Raw genomic sequence first — 6,000 nt, forward strand, 5'->3', positions numbered from 1 at the left:
CAACCCTTCGTTTTGGAAGCCAACGGCGTGGAGGAAAGGCTGGCATGGTTTTGGCATAGCGGTGCGGATGGCATGGTTGGCATGCCTTGGCACGGAGATGTGGCTGGCACGATATGCCATTGGCACATGTGGAGCACTGGCATGGTTGGTATGCTTTGGGCGCGGAGATGTGGCGCGGCATCCCATTGGCACATGCGGCACGGTTGTCATGCCTTGGCGCGGAAAGGTTGCACGGCATTCCATTGGCACATGTGGCATGGTTGGCATGCCTTGGCATAGAGATGAGGCTGGCACGGCATGACATTGGCACATGTGGCATGGTTGGCATGCCTTGGCGCGGAAAGGTTGCACGGAATGCCATTGGCCATGTGGTGCGGCTGGCATGGTTTAGGCGTGGTCAAGCTAGGATTTTTGCATAGTTTAGGCGCGGCCAAAAAATTGAGTCTTAGCATAGTTTGGGCGCGGCCAAAATTTGGGCCAAAGGCTACCACGCGTTATCTGGCAACCTTGGACGTCTAAGATTTGCATTTCAGATGGAAGGGTGGTCGTTGATTGTTGCAACCCTTCATTTTGGAAGCCTGAAGTAAAGGCCGGTATGGCATGGTTTAGGCGTGGCCAAGCTAGGATTTTGGCATAGTTTAGGCGCGTCCAGAAACTAGGGTTTGACATAGTTTGGGCGCGGCCAAAATTTGGGCCAAAGGATACCACGCGTTACCTGGCGACCTTGGATGGATAAGATTTGCATCCCAGGCGAAGTTAATTGCTGAAGAGAAAACATCTTGAGGAAACTGAGAAGCTGGGTGCGAAGTTAACCGCTCGCAACTCCAAATATCAGAAACTTAAGAGGAACTATACTATCACTGTCTCCAATAATAGAAAAGATGATGTTCGTGTCCGTGATGCAGCAGTTAAGAAAATCTGTGTCAATAATAACATTCCTCTTTTAAATTATAAGCTTGTTGATGTTGCTCCCAACGAAGTAATGTCTAACATTTCTGATAGTGAAGGGGAGTATGAAGAACACGAAGAATAAGAAACTGGTAAGACTGATCCTGAGCGAGATGATGGAGGTGATTCTGAGAATGAGCGAAATAGTGAAAGTAATCCATGCGGAAATTAATCATATCTTTATGTTCTTTAAACTTCTTTTTCAATGCACACCTTTTAAGTATCAATTTTGTGAATAACAAAGCACCATCATTTCTCACATGTGCATGAGTCTATCATATGGGTCAAATAACATTCTTGTTCATGCTTCCATTCCCATTCTTGCCTCTATTAGTTGCCACAGAATGATGGACGAATAAACATGTCTTTGTTGCTTGCCTCAGTTATGAAACTTGCAGTATATTTATCTTCTGCGATCAGACAGAATTAATTCATGAGGTCTTATTTTTCCTTCTTAATTAAAGGTCTTATTTTTCCTATCATATTGTTTATTATTGTGCGACGAGATCGCAGGCGGTCCTTACATTTTAGTGTAATGACCCATTGATCTCGCCTTATCATATTCTTGTATTGTTGCCTCTGCAGGTTTAATTGTCGCGTAAATACGATAAGCCTTAATACTCCCGTGAGTAAAAAGCCTCATGATATTTTCGTCTTTTGACACAATTCAGCTTCCTAATGGAGGATGTCGTCCTTATTCCCCCTGATTGCCCCCCAAGGAGGCTTACCCCGACCGGGTTATGGTGGGCTCCTTCCATCCGGTAAAGCAACAATCGTTGATTTCACAGTTTCTTACCCCTCTACCGATAAGGTTTATGGTTACAAGACCGCACCCTAAGTGGGTTTCTTCGGACCAAGTGCATCATAGTCAGGACTTGTCAGCGTGGCAAGGTACGCCTCCAAATCCCCGGTCACTCTTGACTCAACCGTGTACCTCGGCGCCCTGATCGAGTTTCTGCACTCCTTAGGAGAGATGTTATTACCTTAATATTTCGATTTAGGTGTCTCTCCTGGATGGGATTTCATCTTACCCCAAATCTCCATGACTCAAGTTCCAGGGTCGATGTAGCTTTCCCTTGAGCCATGTTCACCAGGTTTTCCCCAATTATGACGTGCGTTAGGTCTTATCTTTGCCTCTTGCATTTATGCGAACTAAGGTGCACGCCACAATTGGATGCCTAGCCTCCCTAATTAGAGTCTTTACTTTTGTTGCCTTCTATTAAGGTCTTATGATAAGGTCTTACTTTTGCCTTTTCTTAACTCAATATCTTCATAATGAAATAAAGTTTTTCATTCCACTGTTACTTTTGAGTTATACAACTCTAGTACATAGAATTTTTATTATGTTCTTACTCATGAATAAAAAATAGATTTGCTTCAAAGACTACTCACTTGCTTCTTTCGCCTTTTTTTCTTCTTGAGTTCGCAAATGTTTTTCAGAACATTAATTCGCATAAGCTCTTCAGTGTCACTCATGCGATAGTTATCACATGGCTCATACTTCTTCAAATATACCTGGTTCCAGATTCCAGTAGATGCCTTTCCTTCTTTTCCTTCTTCCAGTTTGTATATTCCATTACCTATTGCTTTCTTAACTTTATACGGCCCTTCGCATATGCTTTCCATGACTTCTTCACCATTTTTATGAGTATGTAAATTTTGCTTCAACACCCATTCTCCTTCCTGAAATTCAGTTTTTCGCATTCGCTTACTGCGTTTGCTCGCAAAAAATTCTGTTTCAGCATCATTTCCATCATTCTTATTAACTTCTTCATTTTTGGATACGACATCAACCATTAGTTTTTCGCCTCTTTGACATTCCTGAACCTGCTTCTTCCAATCTCTTCTCTTGCTGTCACGCTCTTCGCACTTGTCAACATCTATTTCCTTAAAGGTTTTGCTTTCAATTGGATCTCCTCTTATAATTCCAATACCTTGGGGCATGGGGAATTTGATGCACCGATGAAAAGTTGAAGTAACTTTCAGAATACTATGGAGCCATGGTCTTCCAATCAAGGCATTATAGGGTGATTCTACGTCAACCACGCAGAATACAATCTCTGATGTCAGGTTCTTTAAAGGAATTCGCATAGTTACTTGTCCTTTTGGTTTATTGGTTGTACCGTTAAAACCATAAACTTGTACGCTGATAGAATCAGCTCATCATCTCTACCACCCATAGTCTTGTATGTTTGTATCACCTCATCCGACGGTATCTACAAGCTCCACTCCACTTCCCTGCAACTCTGTTGCTTTTACCTTGATTGTGCCCCCCTGCCCTGCAACTCTGTTGCACTCCTGTTTAGCACTTTCTTCCCTGCTTGAGCAGCTGCAACTTCCTCTGCAGCTCTGTTGATACTGCACTACAGTGCATTCTCTGCTGCCTTGCCACATTCTCTGTTGCCTTTGTCTTGCAGCTGCAGTTCCTGCTGCATTGCCTCCCTGCCAAGTTTTTGGCAGGGTTCAGGGTTCAGGGTTCCTCTGATAAAACCTCCAAACTGTAATGCAAACATACATAGAGTAAATGATCTAATGATCAATAACTCTTAATGGAATGAGGAACTCATACATGAGATCTTCAATGAGGAAACAACTTATAACATTTGCCACACTAAGATAAATAACAATCAGGAGGATAAAGTAATATGGCCTCTTACAAGAGATGGGAAGTTCACGGTCAAAATTTTATACAAGGAACTAACCAAAAGTAGAAGTAATGTTATAGAAAGGAGAAAGAATTGGCAAACAATTTGGACTCTGAACACAAGCCCTTCTATTAAGCTATTTCTGCGCAAAGCAGCACACAATATTCTACCAACTGGATCAGCAGTAGCAAAACATATCCACTACATCGAAGATATATGCAAAATCTGCAACTGCCAAAGGGAGACTCTAACCCATCTTTTCATGCATTGTCCTTTAATAACTGATGTATGCATAGAACTAAAGACTTACCGTAGAGAAGTCTACGGAGATCATTATGATTTCCACTTATGGTTAACACAAATTTTAGAGGAACATAGAAACCAGACTGACACTAATGAAAGAGTTGAGTTGTACATAACTTATGTATGGCATATTAAGGAGAGGTGTAGTATTAACTTTCACAACACGAAACCTATAGCAAAAAATATAGCAAAGGTCATCAAACTTTATATAAACACTATACTTACTGCTACAACAAAAAATAAAAACAACTTTATGTACACAGGTTATAATAAGGAGGCAGCGGAAACAAAGACTATCGAGTTTAGAATACAATGGCTTCCACCTCCAATATTCACTCTGAAACTGAATGTAGCAGTTTATTTCAATATATCTCTGAACTGTTATGGACTTGGTTTAATCCTTTTTGATTTAACAGGGGAATGCAGAAGTGCAAGAGGGATCAGGCACCTCCAAGCAATCTAGAGATTCAACATATGACAGCTGAGATGACTTTTGATTGGGCAGCATAATTGAGAAGCCGAATAGAGATTGAATCACACTCATGCAATCTGATAAAGCTGGCGAAAAGACTTCATGCTGAGCAAATGCACAGGAGATTCAAATTAAACTCTAGAAATTACAAATATCTTAAAATAGCTGAGTGGAGTACCACCAACTCCACCCAAAACTATTTAGCTTTAAACTTAGCAACTTTATGTTCAACCTGTAATATTAAACACTGGGAAGAATCAGAGATCCAAAACTTAATGCAACAAATCAGGAGTGATTTGTATGCTGCTGTTGAGGAAGGATACAACACTGATCAACACTATGAAACTCGGGACCTGTCCTCTGAGACTCATAGTATCTCCACTATTTTGTAATTGCCTTCGGGACCTTATTTTCTTATATAAGAAAAATTACAAAACACACATGTGACTCAAATTGTACTATGTCAATAAAAAATTATCGTATAAGGATCTTCTTTGGACCAAAATCTTCTTGTTATCCAGTCTTCATATCCAGATTCAAACATCACTTATTGATACTTTGGAGGTAGTTGGAAATAGTTGTACTAAATATTAATATTTATAGATAGAAGCGCAGGACACCAATGTGGCTGTAGTTTAGTGGTAAGAATTCCACGTTGTGGCCGTGGAGACCTGGGCTCGAATCCCAGCAGCCACATATTCTTTTTTCTCTCTTTTTCTTTTTCTCAAGACCCGCAAGTTCTTTGTGGGGGAAGGCATTAAGCTTGGAGCATTATAAGTTTACAACAACGATAAGAAGTAGATGAGAAGTATGCATTAAATTTCTTTATACATCTACCGGGTATCTCCGTTGGCCAAAATTGAAGAATATCTGAGCTCTTCAAAACTGGTTTTGATGTCGTACAACCAAACCCAATGCTCGCAGCCAAGCAAAACAACATTGCGGTCTACCGGACTGAAATCTGAAACACGGATACTTCTAACATCACATGTCTGAAAACAAATTTCTGCCAATGTATCGTCAACTAAAATATCCTCGTGCAAAACTTGCTATTTGTCCCCATCAAGCATCCAGGAACTGACAGTTATTTGCCTCCGAGTAACTCCGGCTGTAGCGTAACAGATCCGGCCTTCTGACTCTCCAAGAGTACGACTATTAAAGATATCAATCTCATCAAAGGCGCGATAAGCGAAACTTGGACCCGGAAAATTGATCAAACTACACCGATGTCCATAACTTCCGTTATTCTGATTCAGATTATAAACTAACATTCGATCCCATCCTTCCAGAATAAACAGAGCACCATTAAGAGTAATAACACTTCTATGTGGCCCATACGAGAGCTCTTGATCACACGAAACTTCGAAACTTCTCCATTCACCCATATCAGAATCAAACATATCAACATTAGATTCCTTTAAAGACTCGAATCTTGGAATACATACAACCTTGTACGACAACTTGAAGACGATGAATTCTCACAGAATATACCATTATACTCATATGAACTAGGTTCGTGACGCGGTGGTGAAGGAAGTGAAACCCATTGTTGAGTAAGTGGATTACAAACATGAAACCTTCCCCCATCATTCCATGGAAAGCAAAGTACTAGACCATTGCTAGAAGCCAAGA

At 40.9% G+C, this 6,000-nt stretch overlaps 1 non-coding gene across 1 annotated transcript; it reads left to right on the forward strand.

Moving 5' to 3' along the window:
• Positions 1-4,992: 4,992 nt before the first annotated feature.
• TRNAH-GUG lies at positions 4,993-5,064 on the forward strand. The gene has a single exon. It is a non-coding gene; the product is annotated as a tRNA-His (tRNA).
• Positions 5,065-6,000: the final 936 nt, after the last annotated feature.

The sequence above is a fragment of the Papaver somniferum genome, unplaced genomic scaffold, assembly GCF_003573695.1.
Source record: "Papaver somniferum cultivar HN1 unplaced genomic scaffold, ASM357369v1 unplaced-scaffold_6, whole genome shotgun sequence".
Lineage (NCBI taxonomy): Eukaryota > Viridiplantae > Streptophyta > Magnoliopsida > Ranunculales > Papaveraceae > Papaver > Papaver somniferum.